We start from the raw sequence: 27985 nt of genomic DNA, 5'->3' as shown, positions 1-27985 counted from the left end.
GCTGTCATTCATTCTCATAACATGACCAAAGTATCTCAAGCAAAGTTGCCATATCCTGTAGTTTATTTCCTTTTGTAGGTGAAGATGTTTCTTAATGTTATTGTTGCACAGCCGATCTCTTCGTGTGATGGCTAGAATCCTCCTGAGACATGACATCAGGACACATTTAGTCACTTTTCTAAGGAGACTTTGATTGTTCAGGTTTTGCAGTTGTAAAGAAGGTAGCTCAAGACAAGTGTCTCATATACTTGTAATTTTTGTTGTTGTTTTTATGTTTCTTGCTGACTAAACCTTTCCTAGTGCCTGGAATAAAGCTCACGCTGTCCCTATTTTCATCTTGATGTCTGAAGTAGTTCCCTTCTTTGAACTGAGGTTTCTTCCCAGATAGACAAAGTTGGCTGTTTGCTTGAGGTTCTTATTCTTTATTACAATGCTAAAATCCTTATGAATCCTTCTCATGTGTTTTATTGCAGTATTGTCATACCAGTTGGGCAACCAAATAGAGATTCTTTGTCTTTTTACTGGCTTGTTTGTTTGATTGATTGGTTTAAATATCTATTTGTGAACAAAAGAAAATATATAATAAAACCTATCAAACAAACAAGCCAGTAAATCTCTATTTGGTTGCCCACCAGGACAAATTGTTAAGAAACTATTGCTGAAAATATCCCTCATTGTTTGCAAAGTACAGACAAATCAAACTGAAAGTGGGTTGAAACATATTGTTTTTCTACTGGCTATTTTTTGTAGCGCTGTAAAGTGATATACAAAGGGAGAAAAAGGAGCAGCAACCTCATGCAGTTGTGAACTTTATCATCTACAGTACCAACCTGCTGGGTGACATGTGCCTACTGGAACAATAGCACTACAGTCATATGGAAGGAACCAACTACTCTTATGTTTGAACTTAAGGATGTTCTACAAGAAGGAATTTGTACCTGGCACAAAAACCCAGAGCTAAGAAAAACTTCAGATTTAGGAATGTATTTAACAATGTTGACTATCTCAGATAGCACCAAGTTGGATCTAAATATTGATGTTTATATTCATAGGAAAATGTTATTTCCATACTAAGCCTTAATCAGACAAGCTTTGTTTTGAGATAAATGGTAATGAAAACATAGATGCATGACTACTCAAGATGCTGGGAAAAGCAATGGCTATGTGCTTAATACCCCTACAGTACATTTATAGAATAGCACCTAAGGCTCACACAAAATCATGGAAGAGGAAATAGAAAGAAGGTAAGTCCCAGAATATAAGGAAAAGTGCTGTGAAATGTTTTCTTTTAGGTATAACACAGAAAATACAGTCATAACTTTACAGTGGCTATGACTATGAACATTAAGTCATAGATCAAGGATGAAGAAGGTATTCACAGGACTCTCCTCCTCACTGCTGAACTATAGGCTACTGAGAAAAAGAGTAGTTATTTTCCTCTGTTGGGTGCATACTGAGGTTACCAGCAGAGTCCAGTGGATCATTCTAAACCCATAGTCACACTGATGATCCTAGTTAAATTCAGTGAGTCTACAAGTGATAACAATCACAACAATGTGTCATGAATATGTAACAGCTGATAGCTAAGACAAAGCAGGTAGTAGGGGTACACAGAAAAGTAAATAAGGGATATACTTTACACCTCTATTCAACCATCAAAAAATAAACTGAATAATGAAGAATAGTGTGGTGTGGGAAGTCTTTCTGACTATGTGTTGCTTTTATTGTTAAATGAATAAATCTGTTTTGGCCAGTGAGTTAGCAGAATAGTGCAAGGCGGGAGCTCTAAGCAGATATAAATGGGAGAGTAGGGAGAGATAGTGAGAATCCATGTAGCCTCCACCAGAGACAGATGCTCCGGAACCTTGCAGGTAAGCCAGAGCACATGGCAATAAACAGATTACTAGGAAGGGGGTAATTTAACATTTAAGAGTTATCCAGAAATATTCTTAAGATATTGGCCAAACAATATTGCAAATAATATAATTTCTGTGTGATTATTTCATTCTCTGGGCAGCCAGGAACAAACAAGCAGGCTCCCACAACAATAGTTCATAAATGTTGACTACTTATCTTGCAGAAGGTATGACCTCAGTGAGACCAGTTACAAAAGTATCATGTTTCCACTCAAGATAACCCTGGAAGAATTTTTTATATAAACACATAGGATTCAGCACACTGATGATACTAGCACATGGGAGCCAACAACCCAAGGAGACTAATCCAAGGTCTACTCTCACGCCCAATGATACCTTTTCTCAAGAATAACAAAGCCTCCCCTCACACACATAGTGTATCTAGTTTTATACAGAAATATAAAGTGTGAAGCCCTAGAAATGCTTTGGGTCTAAACAGATATGTTTTTGGAGCTGAGGTCTGTCACTGTCTAAATCTCTGGGACAGGCTGCTTCTCTGTAAATTGGAGGGCATGCCACCTGTCAACAAGGATTAGTTACAAAATTAAGAGAATGTTTTCAGCTAATGTTCTGCCCTGCACATTATTATACATAGCATTCCTTCCGCTGCAAAAAATACAGGAATGCAGATATACCAATGTTTATTGATATTCTGAGAAGAGGAAATGGGGTAAAATTTTTATTTAATGTTATACTCATAAAACACATTTTCCTATCTAATATAAACAATTTAATATGAGCTAAAGTGGAAAGGAAGACAAATATGAGAACAAAGCAAGAAAAAGACGGCTTAGTTCATTGGTTCTAAAGTTACAAACCACTAGGTCATTACAAAAGAAACAGTAGGCCCTATGGCTCAGTGTTGAAACCTGTCAATGTGAAGATTTAAGTATATAGTCACAGACCCTGTAAACATGGGATCAGTTTGAGATCCTGGGAAAGGACTCAAAGCAGTTTTTCATACCTATGTATTTCTCCTTAAACACCGCCAAATAAATTCCTTAATAAACAGAATAATGGTATTTAAAAGACAAAGAAAACATCAAAGCAGTATGAGGACATTAATGAGTTTGGCAGTAAAGCATGCACCAATATTTTAAGCAAAGACTTCATCTTTTTTAAGACATGAAAACATTTAATTTGAGGAACCAATGAATTCACTTCATGCAATTAATTTGTATTCTTTTTTCAAGATAGGTTTTCTCTGTGTATCTTTGGCAGTCCTGGAACTTGATTTGTAGACCAGGTTGGCATTGAACTCAGAAAGAACTACCTGCCTCTGCCTCCCAAGTGTTGGGATTAAAGACATGTGCCACTATGCCCAGATAATTTTCTTAGAAACCTGAATCACCTTGACATTAGAAACCACATTGTTTCTCTACATTTTAGTCAACATAAAATTTAGATGAGAATTACACACAGGACTGTACATACCTATGGACAAAGCTATCTCCCCCCCAAAAATGGATTATTATGTTATAGACAAGACATTTGCTAACATCTGAATGTGAGTGCTCACTCTAATAACTTCTTTCATAAGTTGCAGAATTCTGAACTTATTTTGCTGTTACAAAATTGTTATCTCAGCACTAAAAAAAGTGAACTAAGGTAACTCAAATTAATAAAGAGGAAGAACATGATTACTAATGCTGTGCCAGCTTACTTATTATTATTCTGAAGATAAACATTTAGATAGAAAATAACTTAACTTAAAACAAGGAGAAATTTTGTTACACTAGAATATAAATGCGTAAACAGAAAGCAAGCAGTTACGAGGGCTAAATCACAGCACTAAAATAACATGGGATTATTCCAAATTATTCTATAAGTAGAATTATTTCAGGAGGTTCCTACAAAATCACTAGGATCCAATAATGTTTTTCTAATTAATAGGATAATTAGAAGTTAAAGTTTTTCATCAGCTATAGAGTAAGTTCAAGGGCAGTCTGGACTATATGAGACCCAGTCTTTTATGAATGAAGGTATATGTGAAAGGGAGAAATAAATATGGATGAAGAGAAAGAAAGAGAGAAAAATGATAAGGAAAGGAAAAGAAATAAAAGAAAAATGGAAAGAAATGGAACGAAATTGTTCACCTTGTTAGTTTACCTTAAAACTGAGGTCAGTGTTACTGATGCTGCATGACCACCAGCCTTTTCTTACTCTGAATGTCCTGTGCTGAAGAAAGAATACTGCTCACTTAGCCCGACCATATGTTGTCCAAGTTGCAAGCATATTTCCATGTGGGAAAAGCACAGCCGACTAGGTAAATTGTACACTACTTTGGGAAGAAGTGGTTTAAAAATAGAGGCCTAAGTGTTTCAACAACACAGATTATTTTACAAGTTGATGTTGGATTTCCCTCTTTACGTCATGAATATCATTGGTTAATAAAGAAACTGCTTTGGGCCTAGAGCATAGCTATAGGGGAACAGAGCTAGTATGGGGGAAACTAAACTGAATGATAAGAGAAGGAAGTGTGGAGTCAGAGAGAACCCACGTAGCTCCTGTCGAAGACAGACACTGGGGATTTTACCCAGTAAGCCACAGCCATGTGGTGATACACAGATTAATGTATATGGGTTAAATTAACATGTCAGAGCTAGCCAATAAGAAACTAGAGCTAACGGGCCAAACAGTGATTTAAATAATATAGTTTCTGCGTGATTATTTCGGGGCTGGGCTGCAGGGAACTAACTAGTGGCCTTCTCACTACAACAAGTGGAATAAAGCTTTGCATATTGTGCAGTTTAGTAATCTTTCTCTGGGGTTTTCTAAATGACACATTCTCACTCAATGAATATCTGCTTTATTGATTTATAGTGCAAGATCATTGTGTTTGGTGACATTAATTGACCCATGCTTTCTTTAAAAGTTGAGTACATTAAGACATTTCCGCTCAGTAAAATGAAATTGCCCTGTGTAGACATATTGCCTATGTATTTCATGGTAATATTCTCTTAGGGCACCCAATCTTCTGGTGTCATTGTTGCGTCCGGTGCCTACTACGAACTAAAATAAGAACTTGGGTTTCCCTTTTTATTTAAATTTGGACAGATGCTTGCTAACAAATCCCCTCTAGCTCATAGTGATACTGTTCGCGTTTTAATGTGGAGGACATTATATCTTCTTATTGTCAGAAAACATTTCATCTGTTCCCCCAGAGTTCTGACAGAAATCAATGAGAACTCTCCCAATGATTAGTGGAGCTAAAAGACATGATAGGGCCATTTTAAGTCAGTGCTTTTATGTTTTAAAAGTTATACTGATTAGAGTTAGTAATACCAGAATATAAAAGGAATATAAAAGAAAATAATATAATTTTATTTCCTTAATGCAAACATGGCCAGATCCATTAATTAAATACACTTCTAATATCTATCTATGATGTATAGCTTAACTCTTTACTACATGTTTTTCTACTACACATTTGCTTCCTCACAGCTTGTACGTTCCATGGCACCCCTTCATCTGGAGTAGGTATCTTCAATATAGGTTTTAGAAAATTTTTAAAGTATAGATTATGGCTGGGAAGTGGTGGCGCACACCTTTAATCCTAGCACACAAGAGGCAGAAGCAGGAAGATCCCTGTGAGTCCAAGGCCAGCCTGGACTACAAGGGCTTCTTCCAGGACAGGTTTGACAGCTACAGTGAAACCTTGTCTCACCCCACCCCCAAAAAAATGTATAGATTATGGAAAGAAATCAAAGAGAGGCAAAGTGACATTTTCTTATTTAATACCTATTTAAACAACTTTTGAAAAATATTTCACCCACAATGCCTGACACTGAATGTGTAACTGTCAACATTGTATTATACTGAGTATTTATAGTCACATATTTACAGATATATTTATGCTCTAGTTGGTTTTTTGCTTTGTTATAAAAAATTAAGAAATTAAAATAAATTCACTGTCAATATTATTGTCAAGATAATGTTATTAGATAAAATTATTATATCATTAATAGATTTTTCTGTCTAAGTTTGTAAAGTTTTCTGGTATTACAGTGTTTTATAAGTGGCTCACTAAGCTTTTTAGGCCACTTATAATATTTGGGTTTTGTTGCTTCATTCCAATTTTGACTTATATGAAGTGAATTCTTTGGGGAAATATGTATTCTAATATATTTTTGGTTAGTGGGTAATACTAGAAACATTTATAAAGCCATAAAACTCCCTAGTAACTTAGAAAATTCTTGGTGACCTAGATCCATGTACTACACCATAAACTCTATAGTGCTGCCTTAACTGTACATTACCATATTGTTTCTGCTTGGAACACTGACAAGTCTACAAAATACGCATGCATTTCCTTCTGTACACATGACACCAGAAGGGAAAGAAGCAACTATTCAAGCTGCATTACTTATTTTTACTCTTTAATCAATTATCAGAACTCCAGAGAAGTGCAATCTTGTTTCTATATGATTGCATAAAGGTGACAGGATATAGCCTACTGAATAATTTTATTAAATCCTGAAACACTGCTGAATGTAAAGGAGCATGTGCGAGCTTTCTAGTATTTTCAAAATTACCAGAAATAAAGTTTACTTCAAAAGGAGAAAAGTTGGGTGTTTTTCAAGTCCATTATTGATGGCCACAATACTTTGGGACCTGTGACCTCATGTGAACGTGTCAAAGTAAAGGGTGCATGGGAAGTCTGCACAGCTATGGAAGCCTGCTTGGGTCCAACAACACTAAAAGCGAACAGCAAAAAAATGTCCCCAAGTCCCTTCTGAGGGAAGATCTCCAATAAGCAAGACTTCCTGCATGACCTAATGTGTTGCAAGTTTTAGTGTTTTCCCAAAATAGGAAGCTGAGTTTCACACTTTTAACAAAGAGACCTATCGGGGAACATTCCCAATTAAAATTCTAATAGAGGAAAAACAACTGTCAGTACAGAGAAAGATACGTCCTTCAGCTAAAGTGCACAGGGTTAATCAGGAAGAGGTTTTTACATGTAAAATGGGAAAAAAATTCATTGCTAATGGAACTGTGATGCTTGATACTAATGATAAGTTTTATGAGTTACAATAAATGAATCTCCATTTGGTTATAAGAATATATACTATCACAAAACACTGACAATCACTACAGGCCTTAAAAAGCACAATTAGGTCAATCAATATGAGGGGACACAACTACAAACCTCATGCTTCATTACAGAAAATGCAAGATAAAAATATACACTACTTAACCAAATTTTAAATGCAGCATAAATAACTTCTGTATACATGGTCTGATAAATTAACTTATTGAACTGTGTATAGAACTATGATCTAAATCATGATTGAAAAAGCTAACTGAAAATCTGACAGCCACAAATTCAATTTAATCTTATTTAATCAAAGAACCTGCTCATATCTGATCATTTGATGAAAACTGACAGTAAACAGTTTTCAAAGATCCACAATTTATTCAGCAGTTCTAAGAGTGATAATAAAATCCAACTGCTGCCTTCCAATTTAGAAAATAATTTAGCAATATTTGGAGAGAGACATTGGTGTTCATGGCAGATAAAATTGTGCGTTGTGCTGTATCTAGAAGAATTTTGTTTTCAAAGGAACGTATGCTTGCTGATGTCAGTTTTAAGATAGATTTGAGTAGATGTTATCAACAGGTCAAAATAGAGTTGGAATACTCACAGAAACTGTAGAAGTTCATTTTTTACTTCTTGGATTTAGCATTACTTTTTTATTTGCTCCTAAAAATGAACAGAGAAGTATAACATTAATTTATTTTTTTAATTCAATTTAGCCTTTTGGTAGAATAGTTAATTTTTAGGCCCTTAATATTTTCAACGGTCAAAATGCAAAATAATAGCTTATATTTCAATATTTGCTGAATTCTCTGGTTCTCACAATTTACATTCATCTCTTCATTAAGATCACAGATTTGGGGGGGGGGGTTCCAGTACTGTTGAGCCTCATGGATGTGGATCCATTCCACCCTGAGCAAAGCTCAGATAGTTTAGATCTATTCTTGATCCTTCAAAGTTATGACAGGAAGTTTGACCCAGAGAGTGGATATGTAAAGGATGCTCGGATAAGATTGTGGTCACTGATTGTCCTGCCTAAATTTCAGAATACTTAACTCAAAATGTAGTTATTTGATGTTTCAGGTATTGAAGAGGTAATTGCACTGTTTCTTCTCTGCGTGATGGTAAATCAGTCTTTTACCTTCTTCTCCCCTTTTTCATCATGGTATATAAGCATGTGGATGAATTGATGAATAAATGAATGATGCACGTAAATTCAGTTGCCCTCTCAGCTCTATTCACTGTCTCTGTCTTTTTTTTTCTCTATTTTTGTTTTGTCTGCCTAAAATTTCTAATCCACATGCCCCTTCTCAGCAAAATGTGAACCCATTGATGCTGGACCCTGACACAGTACTGAGCATACCATTTTAACAGCCTCCTGGTCAGAAAGTAATCACAGATGGAGACAGATTCCTACAAAGTAAACTTCTGACCAAGTCACTTGTGTTTAAAAATATAAATAGACTTTGAAAAGGGAGGAAAAAGAGTACAGGCAGTTATAAAAAGAAATAAATAGTTTAAAGCCTAGTGATGGTGGCACATGACTTTTATGCTAGCACAAGGAAGGCAAAGGCTGGTGGATCTCTGTGAGTTAGAGGCCAACCTGGTCTACAAGAACTATTTCCAGTGGGTTGCCTTTTTGTCTTAGTGACAGTGTCCTTTGCTTTACAGAAGCTTCTCAGTTTCAGTAGGTCCCATTTATTCAATGTTGCCCTTAATGTCTGTGCTGCTGGGGTTATACCTAGGAAGCGATTGCCTGTGCCCATATGTTGTGGGTTACTTCCCACTTTCTCTTCTATCAGGTTCAGTGTGTTCAGATTGATATTGAGGTCTTTGATCCATTTGGACTTGAGTTTTGTGCATAGTGATAGATATGGTTCTATTTTCATTCTTTTACAGGTTGACATCCAGTTGTGCCAGCACCATTTGTTAAAGATGCTTTCTTTCTTCCATTGTATACTTTTAGCTCCTTTATCGAAAATGAGGTGTTCATAGGTTTGTGGGTTAAAATTTGGGTCTTTTATACGATTCCATTGGTCTACTTCTCTGTTTTTATGCCAATACCACACTGTTTTCATTACTGTAGCTCTGTAATAGAGTTTGAAGTCAGGAATGGTAATGCCTCCAGAAGTTCCTTTATTGTATAAGATTTTGTTTGGCTATCCTGGGTTTTTTGTTTTTCCATATAAAGTTGATTATTGTCCTCTCAAGTTCTGTGAAGAATTTTGATGGGGCCTTGATGGGGATTGCATTGAATCTATAAATTGCCTTTGGTAGAATTGCCATTTTTACTATGTTGATCCTCCCAATCCAAGGGCATGGGAGATCCTTCCATTTTCTGGTATCCTCCTCAATTTCTTTCTTCAATGCCTTAAAGTTCTGGTCAAATGGGAGAAGATCTTCACCAAACCCGCAACAGACAAAGGTCTGATCTCCAAAATATATAAATAACTCAAGAAAATAGACTTTACTATGCTAATTAACACAATTAAAAAAGGGGCACTGATCTGAACAGAGAATTCTCAACAGAAGAAGTTCAAATGGCCAAAAGACACTTAAGGTCATGCTCATCCTCCTTAGCAATCAGGGAAATGCAAATCAAAACAACTTTGAGATATCATCTTACACCTGTCAGAATGGATAAAATCAAAAACACCAATGATAGCCTTGCTGGAGAGGTTGTGGAGGAAGGGGTACCCTCATCCATTGCTGGTGGGAATGCAAACTTGTGCAACCACTTTGGAAAGCAGTGTGGCGGTTTCTCAGGAAATTGGGGATCATCCTACCACTGGACCCAGCAACACCACTCTTGGGAATATACCCAAGAGATGTCCAATCATATGACAAGGGCATTTGTTCAACTATGTTCATAGCAGCATTATTTGTAATAGCCAGAACCTGGAAACAACCTAGATGTCCTTCAACGGAAAAATGGATGAAGTGTGGAATATCTATACATTAGAGTACTACTCAGCGGTAAAAAACAATGACTTCTCGAATTTTGCATGCAAATGGATGGAAATAGAAAACACTATCCTGAGTGAGGTAACCCAGACCCAAAAAGATGTACATGGGATGTACTCACTCATAATTGGTTTCTAGCCATAAATAAAGGTCAGTGAGTCTATAATTTGATATCCTAAAGAAGCTTAATAAGAAGGTGAACCCAAAGTAAAACATATAGTTATCCTCCTGGTTATGGGAAGTAGACAAGATTGCCAGGCAAAAAATTGGGATCTTGGGGGTAGAGTGGGAAGGGGGTAAGGGGAGATGGGGAGAGAAAAGTGAGAAGGGGAGGATGGGGGGAACTTTGGGAAACGGGATGATTGGGATAAAGGAAGGTTGGCTAGGGGAGCAGGGAAGCATATATCTTAATTAAGGGAGCCATCTTAGGGTTGGGAAGATACTTGGACCTAGAGGGGCTCCCAGGTGCCCAGGGCAATGTCCCCAGTTAGTTCCTGGGGAAGCTGAGGATAGGGAACCTGAAATGACCTTATCCTATATCCACACTGATGAATATCTTGCATATCACCATAGAACCTTCATCTGGTGATGGATGGAGATAGAGACAGAGACCCACACTGGAGCACCGGACTGAGCTCCCAATGTCCCAATGAGGAGCAGAAGGAGGGAGAACATGAGCAAAGAAGTCAGGGCCACAAGGGGTGCACCCACCCACTGAGACAGTGGAGCTGATCTATTGGGAGCTCACCAAGGCCAGCTGGACTGTGACTGAAAAAGCATGGGATAAAACTGGACTCTCTGAACATGGCGAACAATGAGAGCTGCTGAGAAGCCAAAGACAATGGCACTGGGTTTTGATCCTACTTCATGTCCTGGCTTTGTGGGTGCCTAGCCAGTTTGGATGTTCACCTTCCTAGACCAAGATGGAGGGGGGAGGACTTTGGACTTTCCACAGGGCAGGGAACCCTGACTGCTCTTCAGACTGGAGAGGGAGGGGGAGAGAATGGGTGGAGGGGGAGAGAAGGGGGAGGAGGAAGATGGAAATGGGAGGCTGGGAGGAGGTGAATTTTTTTTTCAATAAAAAAAAAGAACAAGTTGCAGGACAAGCTCCTGCTATAGAAATAAATACTTGGTTTATTGCTACAAATCTTGGTTTATTGATACAAATTTAAAGTTAATTTTGTTATATGTATATATCTGCCCTAGATTAAGGCATTGTTTTGTGTGGTTCATTTCAAAATATTATGTATATTTAAGAAATATAGATTAATAGATAGATATCTATAATAAATAGTCAAACTTGTAGTTATGCTATATGAAGTTTTTACATGTACAGAAATATATTTCAGATGGATAGGAATTCTTCAAACCTTTTAAATGGACTAAATAATGTAACTCTACTTCTTGCTTGACGTCTGTTTTGTTATATGTAATTTTACTATGTTAAAGTTAAAACCTTTTTTTAAATTTAAACACACAGAGGAGATGAAGTGGAAATTCCCTCAGTATGATGTGAATATGTATTATTACAGTTGATTAATAAAGAATCTTCATTGGACGCATGGCAGTGAAGAATATAAACAGGTGGGAAATATGAACAGTGATGTAGAGAAAGAGAAGACAGACTCAGGGGAGAAGCCATGTAGCTGCCAATCAAGACAGTTTCTAGATAGAACATTACTGGCAGACCATAGCCACGGTACAATACAAAGATTAATACAAATACGTTAATTTAAAAAGTAAGAGCTAGCTAGGAATATCCTGGAATAAGCGGTCAAGCATTTTGGCAATTAATATAGTTTATGTGTAATTATTTTAAGTCTGGGCAGCTGGGAAATGAACAAGCAGTCTCTGTGTACAGGCTCTAAAGCTACAGAGTAACCCCGTAAATAGTTTAACAGAGACAGTAAAAAGTAATATAAAAAAGTAAGGCAGTCTTAGTATTAGAACTAAGACCCTCTGACTAGCATACTGACATCCTTACCAAATAAACTAGCACTATAATATCTACATTTGCAAGGTTATTTAATGATTTAAGTATGCTTTTCCCAATCTCAGCTCTATGATTTAGGGAATATTCTTTCATCATTTAAAGATACCTCATTCTTAGCAAATTAAGAATAAAACAATAATAATGTAAAAGATTATGTTATTGCCTGCTTCTCTCTAGTTTCTCAAAGTAACTTTTCTATCAATTACAGACAAAGAATAGTGCAGCTGATTTATTACCCCTTTGAAAATCCCATGATGTATAATTAGACTCGACATTCATTTTCCAGCCACCAAGACCAAAATAATCACACAGAAACTATATTAATTACAACACTATTTGGCTGATGGCTCAGGCATATTCCAGCTAGCTTTTACATCTTAAACAAGACATTTTAATTAATCTGCTTATCACCATGGGGCTGTGACTTAAGAGTGAGGTTCTGGCATCCTTCTTCTTTGGCAGTTAAATGGCATCCTCTTGATTCTGCCTACTCTATACATCTCTGTTCAGATTTCCCAACTGGCTTTATTCGGCCCTGCAATAGGCTAAAGAAGCTTATTAACCAATCACAATAAAACATATTTACAGCATATAGAGGGGAATGTCACATCATCCCCCCTTTTCTGTCTAAATGAAAAAGAAGGTTTTACAGACTGGAGGACCACCAATGGAATGGAATCAAAGATGCAGCTATTAACCCAAACCCTGTGAATACCTGGTTTTTGACAAGGAAGCAAGAAAATATTAAATGGAAAAAAAGAAATTATATTTAACAAATGGTGCTAGCATAACTGAATATCAACATGTAGAAGGATGAAAATAGATCTGTATTTATCACCATGTACAAAACTCAAGTCCAAATGGATAAAAGACCTCAATATAAAACTAACCACTCTGAATCTTATAGAAGAGAACGTGGGAAGTGCTCTTGAATGCATTGGTGCAGAAGGCCACTTCCTAAAAATAAGCCCAATAGCATAGACACTGAGAAAATCAATTAATAAATGGAACCTCTGGAAACTGAAAAGTTTCTGTAAAGCAAAGGACATAATCAACAAGACAAAATGACAGCCTACAAAATGGGAAAAGTCTACACCAACCCCACATCAGACAGAGGGCTGATCTTGCAAATATACAAAGAACACAAGAAATTGATCATCAAAAGAAAAAATAATTAAATAAAATTAGATTAAAGACCTAAACAAAGAACTCTTTACAGAGAAATATAAAATGGCTGAAAGACACTTAAGGAAAAGCTCAGCATCCTTAGACACCAGAGAAATGCAAATAAAAAAAAAAACCCTCTGAGATTCCATTATACACCTATAAGAATGGTCAAGATAAAAAAACATTGATGACAGCTTCCTCTGGAGAGGTCATGGGATTAAGAGAGCACTCCTTCATTGCTGGTAAGAGTGCAAATTAGTACAGCCACTTTGGATATCAATATGGCAATTTCTCAGAAAATTTCCCAAGTAGATTTATTCTGCCCTGCCATAGGCCAAAGAAGCTTCTTTATCAACCAGTGGTAATAAGATACATTCATAGCATGCAGAGGGGAATTCCACATCACTATGAAGTTCATCTTACCACTCTGTAGATCCAGGACTCACCTATGTGAAAATTATGCTATCAACAGCTTGAAACTCTACTGTTGGTTTGTTAGATACTCTGTAATCATAAAAGCACAAAGGTATCCCAACTCTTATTAAAGAGGGATGATATTTCTGAACTTATGAATATGTATAGTTGTTTGACCAATACCCACACATAAAAAGTTAGGCAGAACAATCAAACTGAGAAATTGGATAAAGAGGGAGAGAGAGAGAGATACCAGACAGCTGCCAAACAAGCAGGACATGTTGAAAATGACATAAAAAATCATGTGCCATGTGTCAAGACATTGGTAGAAATATGGGTTAAATTAAATGTAATAGTTGGATTGTTCCAAACTGGAATATTGGTTGAACATTTTGTAATTAATATTAAACTTCTGAGTGATTATTTAAAAGTGACTCCAGGATGAGCTGGGACAGAGAAACTTCCGTTTACAACTTATCATGCTTCTACCCTAAATACTAACTAACCTGCTATGAGACAATGGTCTTGTACCCTGTAAATATTTAGTAAATACTTATCATTTTATTAATTTATATTAATAAAATGCAGATTTGCTAGTAACCAGGCAGGAAGTAAAAGCAGGGAGACCAGAAAAGGAAAATTCTGGGAAGAGGAAAGTCTCAGTCTGCAGTCATGATCTTGATGCAGAAGAAGCAAGATGAGAATGCCTCACTGATAACAGGTATCGAATCACATGGTTAACACAGACAAGAATTATGGGTTAATTTAAGATGTAAGAGTTAACAAGATGCCTGAGATAATAGGCCAACCAGTTTATAATTAATGCAAGCCCGTGTGTATTTCTTTGGGTCTGAATGGCTGTGGGACAGGCAGAACAGATACCTCTGTCAATACTAACCCAAATAAAATTACTGGTGAAAAAGTCAAAAAAAAAATTGTTGACTCCCCATGGGAGCCATTTATTGGGAGGTGGAATCAGGGGTAGATGAGGGAGGGGTGAGAGGAGGGCTGAGAGGAGGGGTGAGAAAGAAAATAAAATAAAATTTAAAAAATAAATCAATTTCAAAAATCCAAGTCATTTGCTTGAAATGGATGAATTCGGGTATAATTTCTTCATTAAATCTCTGCTAGGAGATATGCTTTATCAGAAAATTTACATGAAATCTCACACTTATTTTATTTTATTCTTCCTATTCCAGCCATCCCAATTCTCTTAGACTCTTTCTTTAACATACACCAGCTATTCAGGGGTCCTTTGCCAGTCTCTGTTCATGACAAGACACAACTGAACATGCATATTCATGCTGAAGCTTCAGTGAGACATTATTAGAAAGTTAGCCATGGAGGCATGACCACAGTACAACATTTGGAAGCAAAGGTGACTCAGTTTCAGAGGCAATTATCCAATGTCTTGGAAGCTGTCAGTGGACTGGAAAGTGAGCAGAAAGCAGGAAAACAATCAATTCAGTTTAGAAAGATTCTAGAAACCACAGGAAGCAGCCAAGAGGAAGTGTGAGAAAAAAAAATCGTCAGGTGTTCACTTTGAGTTCTATAGAGTACACAAACAAGGTTGGAAAAAATGCATTCTAGATATCACCTGTGTAAACCAGCCTCACCAGCCCCAGGATGGAGCACTAGGCTAGACTGACAACATTTGCTTATATCCTGTTATTCTCATTCAGGTGCTTGAGTAATGTGGAAAATAAATATGATAACGTAGGGAAAAAATAATTGTACTGGTCAGTCCTTGTTGGCTCCTCAAGTCCGTTTCTGCTTCATGTCTATCCCATGCTACTTTCAAGCCCCCTTACATTTACTGTATAACCTCTTTTTATTATGTTGATAAAGGCCTTTAATTTGCCATCTTTTTAATTCAAGCTGTCTCAGGTAAAATGCCTGCACATTTGTAGCAGTAGACCAGCCTATGTACCTGTTTGTGAGAGCCAATTCCAGGAAGAAATACTGTCAGAATTATTTCATGAAGATTCATGTATATTTTCTCTATCCCAATATATTTGTTTAGACATAAAAGAAAGATAAAAACCACAAGTGACTTGGAGCCAGACTACTGAAACAAAATCTTTCAAGATAAGCTGTAGCTTGCTTTCTTTGTAGGTTCGGTCAAGTCTATTTCACTGTAAGTTAACAACCTAGAGTCCTGCAGGGATAATTCAGTAACTAAATGTATTCATGATTGAAGCATCTAATGATGCACTGATCGCACGTTGGCAGCTGGGCTGAATGGTAAATGCATGGCCATTTTCATTTTATTTTAAAGAAAATTGAGCACATTCGTTGGGTCATTTCATACAAATTAACTACTATCTCTACCTGTACGCCAATCAATGTACACAGGCTCTATCACTGAAACATCCAATTTGAATGTGCATTTGGAGCAAAAATATACATTGGCAAGCCTAACATGACACTATTTGGCCTGTTCCACAGTACCACTACCCACAAAATGCATGTAGTTATTGTGTCTTTCAAATGGGAGTAGTTCACAATGACAAATTCCTCAAAATAGGGCAACCTGAATATTCTGAGCCAACACAAGGGTGACTACACTTTAGACCTCTGAAGATCTAAGGAGCAACATTTTACCAATAAGAGTGAGTGTTTTAGAGCTTATATTAACTATTTATGGAAGCTATTTCTGAAATGTCTTTTCTTCTATCAACATATCTTATCAGTAAAGAGAAATTTGCTTTAATACTATTGTGTTACAACATCAAGCCCAATGAGATATGAATTATGACAAGAAAACATACCTAAATAGAAACTTAGATAGGAATAATTCTGAAACAGGTTTGATGAGCTACTTTTAGATAGCCAGAATGTCCTTTTAAATGACATATGAATTGAATAGATTGATAATAAACATTTCAGGCTGTTTTAATCTTTCTATACTATATATTTCAAAATATAATATATGGAGAGACTATAGGGTCAAGGGAAAACAAAAACAGAAACAATCTGTTATCATTTAATTTGGCACACTTCCCTACCCCAAAGTCATAGGCACTTGAAAATAGTGATAGATATTCCATTTCACTCACTGCTCAGTTTAAAAAAAAACATGTATCTGGTTGCTTTCATTTTTCAATATTATGCTAATAGAATGCAAATAAAAGTGGTAGAAAGAAGATCTGGATAGCAAAATGAGACTTTCTGCTGGCCTCAACATCTCAGGAAAAAGTTCTTAGTACAAATCTCATTTTCTGTGTGAAGCAAGAAGGTTAAAGTTTGTATTTAATCATGAATTGGACTTGCTACAGCTCTGACTATCATAAAGCATTGCTAGCGTGGGCACATTTGTTGACCGAATAGTAACATAAGATTCAATTTTCTGCCCTTTGCAGTTCAACTCAGATAAAATAGGAGTGAAATGTATAAATTTTCTTCACAAAATGATATTTCTATTTGATAATATGCAACTATATAGCAGCCTCAGTTCTCAGCTTTCCAAGGGAAATGACTAAAATAATTTAAAATCAAAAAGTTGACAAGCTTAAAATAAAGAGATAATTTAGTACAAAAAACAAAAACAAAAGACAACAACAACAAATCAAATAAATAGGATCCAAGGATATTGGCAACTGTCTTCAAGTCCTAGCACTTGGGAAGCTGAAGCAGGAGAACTACTCTGATTTATTTACTAGCTAGCGTCATCTAGAGACAAACATCTCAAATGATACCAAAGATGAGTAACAATAAATGGACAGGGAATTTTCTAGCAACATTCAAAATTTTTTAACAACCAGTTGTCCACAAACTAAAATGAGCAACAATGTAATAGGTTAAAGTTTTGGCTCTTCCGTAAGATGAGCATAATAGTACTTTATCTCAATGATGCAATGTTACTTCAAAGACTTGTGAAAAGACAATTACATCACCCTAACAGTCACATTTGCCACCAACACAGATCAGGACAAAGTGGAAAGAAATCCAGAAAATGTTGAACAAGAGCAGGTACGTAGGAAGAGCAAGCACAGGATGCATCTCTTGTCCTTTTAGTAAAAAAGCTTTGAGGCTATTGGGCAGAAACTTATAATCACCATATATAGGCTGATGGAGCAATCCCAACTCTTTTTTCAAATCAAGATGGTTTCTCTGTGTAATATCCCTGACTGTACTAGAACTCACTTTTTAGACCAGGTTGGCCTTGAACTCACAAAGATCTGCCTCCCTCTGCCTCCCTAATTCTGGGATTAAAATTATTTGATCTTAACACTCAATATAATCCCAACCTTTAAGCCACATTTTAATTCAATTATAAATAATTACTTTATAATTAGCTATCCCTATTTGATCTCTCTGAATATTGAAATTCCTCTTGTTAGACAAGCTCACAACTTTTTTGTATGTGGAGATTGAAGACAATACTAGCAATTGTCTTTGGCATATCTGTGGGCATGCACATGTATGAATGTCCTTTAGCTTTGTAGAAAAAAGAATCATACAAAATTACTGGAGAAATATATGGGTTTGGATTTATATATCAAAAGTTATTCTGTAAGCAGCTATATGATAAGGCAGCTTTTCATTACTGATGGTGCAGGAGATAGTCAGAATAAAGTAAAGACTGCTTCATCTTGACTGTTGAAGGAGCACATTAAACTATCACAAATAGTTTTTGTTTTTTCTTGAGCTTATATCCACTCCATATCCTCTATTTCTAATCTAATATGTTATATGAGGATTAAAACAACCTGAAATGCTTATTATCAATATGTCTAAACTCATGAATAAATAAACAGATTTTGCAGGACATGTCTATCCACTACCAATTACAAGAGTACCTATTGAGAAAAGTAAAATAAATATTTAATGTGCAAACAAAGAATTCTCAACTCAAATGTACATGTCAAAAAAACAACATATTTTTGATGCACCAAGATAGGAAAATATAGACAAAGAGAGTGATCCTCTTGATTGCTTATATTAGCAATGTGTTCATAACATACCCAGATAATACTTGTTTTGTAATTATATTGACCATATAATGGGTTGATGCCCTCATATGAAATCAGAAGCAAAAACTGCTCTGTATTGACTGCTGAATAAACTTCTAAACATATCACTCAAATACCCAACTCTAACAAATTCTAATTTATGACTATTTTGCATAACTTAGTTTCCAATAGAAACTTTAGAAATGCAATTTTACATGCAGAGAAAATAATGTCCATTACTAGAAAAGGTAGTCCTTTGGTTTTATGTGATATTAGTACAAGTATTATAAATTCCTATATCTCAAGCAACTATGTTCTATGAGTGCAATTTGGAAAGCACAGATGTAAAGGTGGAACTGCCAAGGCTGCTGTTTGTATATTTGTTTATAAATCTGATTATTGGCCATATCTTTAGATAGTTGATGCTGAGTGATTTCAAGCTGTAGGAACCTAAGCATGTCAGCATTTAACATGAGAAAACTCATTTTGATTTTCCTTTTTGACAGAGGTTATGGCTTTGTGTTGACTTCAGTAAGAGTTACAAGCAAGATTTGGGCATGAAATGAAACAGCAGGCACCAGTGATCCAACTCTTAGAGGCAATAAGCCACAGATGAGTCTCTCTTCCAATTCCTTTGGTGGATTTCTAAAAATAGAACCCTTGCTGCCTTTATGTGATATAAGGATTTGAAAACATTGAGACTGTGGAGTACATATATAAATTTAAGACCTATAAAATGAATCAAATTTCCAGTGGTGAGAAGATTCATTTTTGAAGACCATTTTACTTCATTGAAAGTGACAAAAAAATCCATGTTTGAGTAGAATGTTATAGCTAAAAAGACCCTTAGGAACCACATTCATACCCCTGACTTTCCAGGTAGAGAAAGAGGTCACAGAGAGCTTATCTAATTATCCAAGGTACTGAATATGTCAGCACCAAGGTAAGTGTAGAAGACAGTAGTTAAGAGAGCTTATTTACAGTTGATCCCAACATCACTGTCTTCTATGTATTTGACTTAATAAAGGTTTTATGTACTTTTTTATGGAAGATCAGCAATTTCAGTTGCTTAGAAACTGTATTCTCCTTGACTGACACTCAGTTCTTTTCTAGAAAAATGAGAACTTTTGATAGTGATTATATGACACCAGGATAGAGATTTGATGAGAACTTTATTGTTTGTTTCTGTGCTTGTAAAATAAATTTATACTTGCATTACTAATTGTTATTTCATCTTAAATCTTGCTTGACAACTTTGTAGCTTGACTGAATAATGTACTTTTAATTGTAGGCATAAAAGTAGAAAAACTTACAAACCTATTATGAACAAAGAAAGAAAAATAAAAATAGCAATGTTTTATCAGAGGATCATTATCATTGGCCCAAGAGAAGAATGTCACCTATGAGATGTTCTCCTGGGAGATGACAAAAATTTGCAACGGAGAGCAAAACTTGCATATTGAAATAGTGAGCAAGAAATTTGTGTGAGTTTTTATATTGTCCTTTCTCAGTGTCAACAGCAGAGTTTTGATAAGCCATATAATAATCATGAGAAAAGGCTACATCCTTCCGCTTGTTTTTTCTCATTAATTCATTTTCATCTCATGTATGTGTGTGTGTTTGTGTGTGTGTGTGTGTGTGTATAATGGTGTGTGTGCAAGTACATGCACGCGTGTATGCTTATGGTGATATGAATGCCTGTATGGGCATGTTTACACATGTTTGCACTTGCACGTACACTTATGTTCACTTGTGTGTGGAGGACTGTAGTTGATGCTAAATGATTTTTTTTAATATTTCCTTCTTATTTATCGAGACAGGATCTCTCACTGAATTAGAAGTCCCTAATCCTGGATAGTCTAGCTATCCGGGTTACCCCAAATTAGATCTTCTGTACCCACATCTCTGGTCCTGGGAATACAAGTGACTGCCATATCTACTCAGCTTTATAGGTCTGTCTAGCAATCTGAACTCTGTCCTTATCTTTGCAGGGCAAGCACTTTATCAACTGAACCATCCTCTCTGAGGCTCAGTAATTCCTAGGATCAAAAGGAAATTGTCATGAAGTTATTTTCTCTTGTTCAGAGGTGGAATTCACTTATTTTATTCTTTCTCTGCTGCAATCTGGAACAGATGTGGTATTTTGCACTACAGTTGTCATATTTAGAGATGAATTGAAAATGCATGACCATATCTTTGAAGCCTTTATGGAAAACCAACATTAAATACATGCTGTCCACAGCCGACCTGTGTTGAAGGAGTTAGAAGTCATAAGTCATCTATGAAAGTGAAACTTCTCATATATAATACTCCTCTTCAGAGCACTTAAAAGTAGTGTATTCATGAGTATAGGATGGATTGCTATTGTTTAATAATCTGTCTCATAAATGTAGATTTAAGAAATAAAATAGAGTTTTACATTTATACATCAAAAATTAACTCCTGTTCATGACTTATGTTGAAATATAGTAACTCAACTACACAGTTCAAGAAACTATTAGTACATAAATATTCCTAGGAAAAGTACTAGCCATTTTTTTTAAACTTGAGCAGAAATTCAGCTTCTAGAATAGGAGATAGTGTGTCCATGAGACCAATAAACACAACATCAAACCAGGCAAGAGATCTGTATTCAAGCCCGCACACACTATTCTGTCCTTTGTTTCTTTATTGAACAGTTATTGAGCACCCCGCTCTGTGCCAAGCCTTCATTCTGCACTTTCCAATATTCGCTTTTTCTCTTTCAATACTACTGAAAACCTAAGAAAAATCTTAGCGTTGCCAGATTTGATTTAGTTTACTTTTCAATGAACCTTAATTAAGGCTCCTCTTGACACTTACCCTCATTCATTTCCAATCATTTCCAATGATCTGGGGTTTGCTCTCCCACCTAACTTGGTAATCATGCATGTATGTAGCAGTGAGTAGAATATGTCAGGGTTAGAGTAAACCTTATGTTTTCCTCTTCAGATTCTAGAGAATGACAACTACAAAATATTTGTGTACTGGAAGCCTTGAGACTCATCACTTTAAAATTTTCAGACAAGTCATGGACTTTCCTTGACTCCTCAATATGTTCATCAATTTTTGACACCATGACTTGACTTCCAAGCTGTGTTCAACAGTATTAGTGACTTTTACAATTCCAAAGGCTTTTGTCAATTTTAGCATTGTGACAAGGTCATACTATTTGGGGACTTCTCTGACATTTCAGTATCTGCTGTGGCTGATTTTAACTGTTTTTGCATCCTCCCCATGTATATGATATAAAGGAACTGCTGCTATTCAGCAGGCTGTCCATTGTTTTTGCTGCTTACATCTGTATTGATGGGATGTTGAACAGACACACCATGATCACAAACAACTCTCTTTACTCACTGGCCACACGTACTGATAAAACTAACCTCACTAATTTTGGATAATTGTATCTTAAGAGCTAGCTGTGTCAGAGTAATAAAATGTTTGAGTTATCAACTATCTTAAAACATTTAAATAAGAATTCTGTTTAGGGAGGTATGTTGCTTTATTCTTCTTTACAACTGAGTAACCCAGTGAATTGTTAATAAGGTCTAATGAAAAATCAATTCTGATTTTCAGATGGAGTCAGTGAAACTACATTTCTGAGTACAGACAAACATCTAATATCTTTGATAACTCTGGTATGTTTCAGTAATTAGTCCTGCTTTCACTTCTGACTTGTCTTGTGTTGTATTCCATGTAAGACAGAAAATATTTATACATTCTTCCAGGTTACCTAGCAAAGCCAGGAGTGACACAATTTAAGTATATAACATTTGAATTTAGACCAAGATTTTAAATTCAGCTCAGTTATCTAAATATTTTGTGTGTGTGTGTGTGTGTGTGTGTGTGATTGAGTGTGTAATACTGAAACTTGAAGACAAATTTATGAATCTAGAAAGTAGTGTCAAGTTTTTTCTCTGTATACAGACCCTAGATTTTGACACATAATTGTACACATACTTGTAAATGGAGTTAAGCATGAAACATAGAGGTAAAATATGATTTGAGGGATGATGGGGAGGCCAGTTAAGATTCATGAGATATAAAATTAGAAAAAGGATTATAGATGTTACATGGATGAATAAAGTTCATTCAGGGAGTAGGGAAAAATTTAGAGGAGAATTAATAGAAACAAAGTTTGTTTGAAAAGTATTATAATGAAATCTTGCTTACTAAATAAAAATTGTGTGTGTTTGTGTTTGTGTGTTTGTGTGTGTAAATCAGTTCTAGGTTCAACTTACTATTTTAATTAATTCACCTTCTTATAAAAGAGAAGCAAATATTACTTGAAAATTTGAATCATGGTAGGGTAATTTAAAAATTCATAAGAAGGAAAGGTCATCGCAGAACACTTTATTGGGCTTGTACCTTCCAAAATTGGTAGTGAGGAGTAAAAAAATCTGTGCTGTACTTGGAAAGTTAAGTTTTAATAGTAATAAAAATTAAATTTTATTTAACAGTCACAACCGCAACAACAATGACAAAAAATAGGCACCAAGAATGCATGCCACCTGTATTTAAACATGGATTGTAAACCTTGTTGAAACACATTTAACTTTCTGTAACAAAATTCTCCTGAAAATTCACTCTGGTTTAGAATCTTGTTTGCCTTATTAAGTCTCATTTTTTCATACTATTAAACTGGAGGGTTTCAATTAGCCTTTGCTTGAAGTTTAATACTTTTCAAATTAGCAAAATCTTAGTTCTTTATTCAATCGAAGCATAAATTAACTGTTTTGCTTTTCTCCGTGGACATTGACAGAAAGAATCCCAGAGAGAGAGAGAGAGCACAAGGTTTTTGTCAGACTTTTTACTTCCACTCTCATTTATAAGCTTGGTTTCTTTCCTCTCTGATAGATATACAGAGAATCATTATGAGATGAGGCAGTCTGATTTTCTTTGAAGTGTTTGCCGCTAAGATTTCCCAGGATGCTGAAGAAGAAAGATTACAGACTCTATCAAAGTCTTGTTAATGACTGTCAATAACACCGTGGCTTAGTTCACCTCCTGTTAATGTAAACAAAGTTTTGTGATCCAAGGTCAGCCTTTCATCTTGGTTAGGTGATCAAACAAAGAACAAAATAGAAATAAAAGTTTTCTTCAGAATCATTGAATTGAATGTTACTTGGCTTTAAAAAGGTTGTGATTTGAAGTTTGACTTCACAATTAACTAGTAAATATGAACACAGATACATTTCAAGTTTTGTTTTCTTACTTTAAAAATCTAAATTAGATATTTCTCAAGGTGGTTACAGTAGAAAATTTAATATTTTTCTTTTTTATAGATCTGACATAGTACTGAAAACTTAAGATTTAAAGCTTTTATTTTGTTTTTGTAATAAAACACAAGACTTTTAGTACACACACATTACACCAGACCTGATCACTATCGTAATAGAAAGTTATAGTAGAAACACGACTGATTTATTACTAAATGATTACAGTAGAGTGAAATTCATCTTTAATAAATTAATAATACCATCCTGAGAGAATGTCAATGGAAGATGATTAATTTGGGCTTGAGAGATTGAAACTGGCATCCCAGCAGTGTTGGCATTTGAGTTTAACCGTGAAGGATGAATATTCTAATAACCCGAGAGTGAAAATAAAAATTGTTTGAATTTAAAAACTGCATGAAACCCAGGGGCAGAAATATGTGAGCACTTGAATGAAAAAAAAAAAAAAAGCATGAGAATCTTGGCCCTGAGGAAAACTGGATTCCTTACCTTTGCATCTGAAAGCTGAATACAGCTGCAGCCTCCCTTCTCTCCCTTATCTCCACTCACTGTTCTTCTCTTCTCTGACTTTCCATTCTACATATATGAACTTCTTTCACATTCTAGTTCCTGTAAGACTTTCATTTTGCAAAGTCCTCATAAATATAATAGACCATTACCATCATTATCACGAAGTTGCAGGTAAGGAAATTTTCAAGTAGAGAAGTAGTTATTTGAAAACAATGCATTGAAACTGTAAACATGCTTATTGGTTATACTACATGTCATGTGGAGATCAACCTCTATCACATGATGCTCAGTGTGCTATAAAAGCAGAAGCATGGAATTAAGTGCTTATATGAAAAAGAAGGCTTCTTGTTACTAAAATCAGGGAACACAAGAAGCCCAGAGACAGCTCCCAACAATGTCTTTATGTTTATCTCTCCTTCAACTTGCAGTTCACTAAGTCCCCAAGTAGATTTCAGTAATAGACGTGCTTATACTAAGGGCCAGGCCCTAGAGTGAAGGTGAGCAGTAGAAGTAACTTCACTGGCATAAAAGCCCCATTATTGTAAGAAATAGAAAATGCAATCTTTACTCCAGACAATTCAGAACATTTGGGTATGGAGGGAGAATGGAAAAGAGAGCATAGAAAATATAGAAATAATTATAAATCAGTAAATTTATCTAGATCACAAAGTACAGACAGAAAAGTAAAAGCAAGTGATACCACATCCCTGTCAAAAATGAAGCAAAAAATATTACTGCAATGGAACCCTAAAGCCATAGACAGGCCTTTTGTCAGCATGATCTGGAAACCTCACAGATTGCCTGAAGTGAGTAGTTTGATAAGGGCTGTCTGACATCTTGTGTTTCTATAGTACAGCTATGGTAGAAACTTACATTTATGGAAAGATCATGAAATGTTCTTCAGATGCAGGCCCATTCCCTGACTTCCTATGTCTTAAGTTCTTATGTTAGTTAATGATTCTGATGATTAGGCTGCATGCTATGAAAATAAAAATATACATATGTATAATTTATATGTATATATATATATATATGATATATGTCTATGATTTTCATGCTTATTCCCAGAATCTAGTCTCTTAATTTAAAACAAGAATAAAAGAAGATAATGAAGGAATTGAGAAGAAAAGTCAACTAGAAAACAGACAAATTAGAGGTGGGACTAGCAATTAAAATTACCAAAAAAATTAAGTAATCATAGTTCTACACCAACCTAGGTGGATATCTAGATAGATTAATGTTCAATATAGATAGATAGATAGATAGATAGATAGATAGATAGATAGATAGATAGATAGATGATAGATAGATAGATAGATAGATATAGACACAACGAGAGATACATGGATAAATTGAGGCACTTAGAATGACAGAAGACACTTAAATTTTGAGAGTTTGGAAACTATAATGCATTCATAGATAGGAAGACATAAATCTTGTGTGTATAAATATTTTTATAATATGTAAGTCTATAATATAATTTTATATGTAAACACTAATACATCAAATTTAATATATTGATTAATATATGAGCATATTAATTATGTATATTCTTATAATTAGTCAATGATATATAGACTGAATTAATATATAAATTTAATATATTATATATTAAATATCTTTCAGACATAACAAGGAATATATTACTGTTAATTTAGAAACATAAATAAAATTGAGAGAAACTGTTAAATGTTATAAACTAGCCACATGAATTACCATGTTAAGATGACACTTGAATTAAATCAAAATCCTTCAGAACTTTCTTGGAATTATTTATTATTTTAAATTAGTTTTTTTTTAGGTACTTGTTGGAGTTAACACATGAGTTCATAGGAATTCATGAACTTGGTTGTTGGTGTGCCTCTACATAGCAAGAGCAATGGAACACAGGGGAAAATGGTTTGCTACTCTCAAATTTGTTTACAAATAAGAGACCATAAATAAAGATTTTTCATTCCATAAAATAAATTACTCATTTATTTATAGGTTTACTAAGTTACTTATTTAGCAAAAGACAAAACTACAACATAGACTGTTTACATATTCAAATGAATAATTTTTCTAATTGCTTTGAGTATTGACAGACTAGATTAAAATATTTTCATTAAATAATAAGCAATTATGAAACACAATTAATTAGAGTTTCATAACTTTTCCACCTCTCTAATTTTTCGAATAGCTTAGTGGAGAAAATGCATATATATTAAAGTGGCTTGCAAGGTTGTTTTATATATGAAATGTAAGACATTGATTGTTCAGAACCATTTAGAAGCTGCTAAGTATCCCTGAAATTTAAATAGCGTCATTTTGTGGTGTTGATGTAATCCTTCATATAAATAAAGATTACAGGACTTCTAAGAGATTAGTAATGAATGGATAATTTATGTATTCAGTTTGAAAATAAGTATGTCATAGCAACAGATAAGTTGAATTTATGTTGATTTGAACTAGCAATTGTAACTGTTCTCTGAGTGTACAACGAGAATTACTAATTGTTAAAATAGTGCTTCCTTTTTGCAAGGAACGCCTCTTGTTGGTTTCTGGCTGCTCAGTCCCCAAATAATCACACAGAAACTATATTATTTAAAACAATGTTTGGCCCATTAGCTCTAGCTTCTTGTTGACTAGTACTTACATATTAATTTAACCTATTTCCATTAATTGGTGTATCGCTGCCATTAGGCAATGACTTACCAGGGAAAGTTCTGTCCAGCTCCATTGGAGCTACGTGGCTTCTCCCTGAACTCCTCCTTCCTTCTGCCAGCATTCAGTTTATTTTTCCCTGCCTACCTAATTTTCACCCTATCAACAGGTTGAGGCAGTTTCTTTATTCACAACATAGAGAGGGGAGTCCCACATCATTTCCTGGTGATGACTCCTCACAATCTCAAATAAATTATTATCATTGCAAGGATGATAAAGAGTGCTATTATACTGACTCTCTATTCATCATTTTTAAACAGAGATAAAACTAAGTATCATGAAAAGAAAGAGGAACCCTAATCTTGTTTTTCATGTGTACTACTGGCTTTCTGCGATGTGACTGATTTCAATAACACTAGTTACACTTTGCAATACAAGCTGACAATACATCATAAACAGCTTTTAATTTTTTTCTTACACTTCTATTATTTTTTTGATTATAATTATTTCATTTTCCTTTCTCTTTTCTCTATTCAAACCCTCCCAATCTTTCTCTCTTCAATATCATGACATCTTTTTTTTTCTTAAATTGGTCGTTGTTTCATGCAAATTTATGTGTGTGTGTGTATATATATATATATCCTAGATATCAATATCTAGGTAATCGGTGATGCTATCATGTCTAAGAGTTTAAGCAATGGGAAAAGGAACCAAATGCAGAAAACTGAACTCATATAAATTGTACAAACTGAATTGGTAGCAGAACATTTCTCTAACTGAAAAAAAAATGATGTCTCCAAGCAAGAAATGTTTAGAAAGACAAAGACTCATGATGAAAGAAAAGTCTCTCCAAAACCCCAATGTATGGCCCTCTACTCATGTGCATAATTCCAGCTCTATGAGATTATAGATATTAGGAATGATAACCATTAGAGGACATGAGTTCTGAGATATGGACATTTTTCTTCAGCAGTGAGACAGTTAATAAGATGCCCACACTTCTGTAAATAATTTTTCTCTGATGCACCTATAGCAAAAATTTTTCCTATAGCAAATTTTAGATGACTGAATTTAAAAATAAACGAATATTAAAGTAGAATGAGGATTGCTGTGAATAGGATGAGGAT

The sequence above is a fragment of the Microtus pennsylvanicus genome, chromosome 6 (genome assembly GCF_037038515.1).
Source record: "Microtus pennsylvanicus isolate mMicPen1 chromosome 6, mMicPen1.hap1, whole genome shotgun sequence".
Classification (NCBI taxonomy): Eukaryota; Metazoa; Chordata; class Mammalia; order Rodentia; family Cricetidae; genus Microtus; species Microtus pennsylvanicus.
This window is presented reverse-complemented; position numbering follows the sequence as displayed.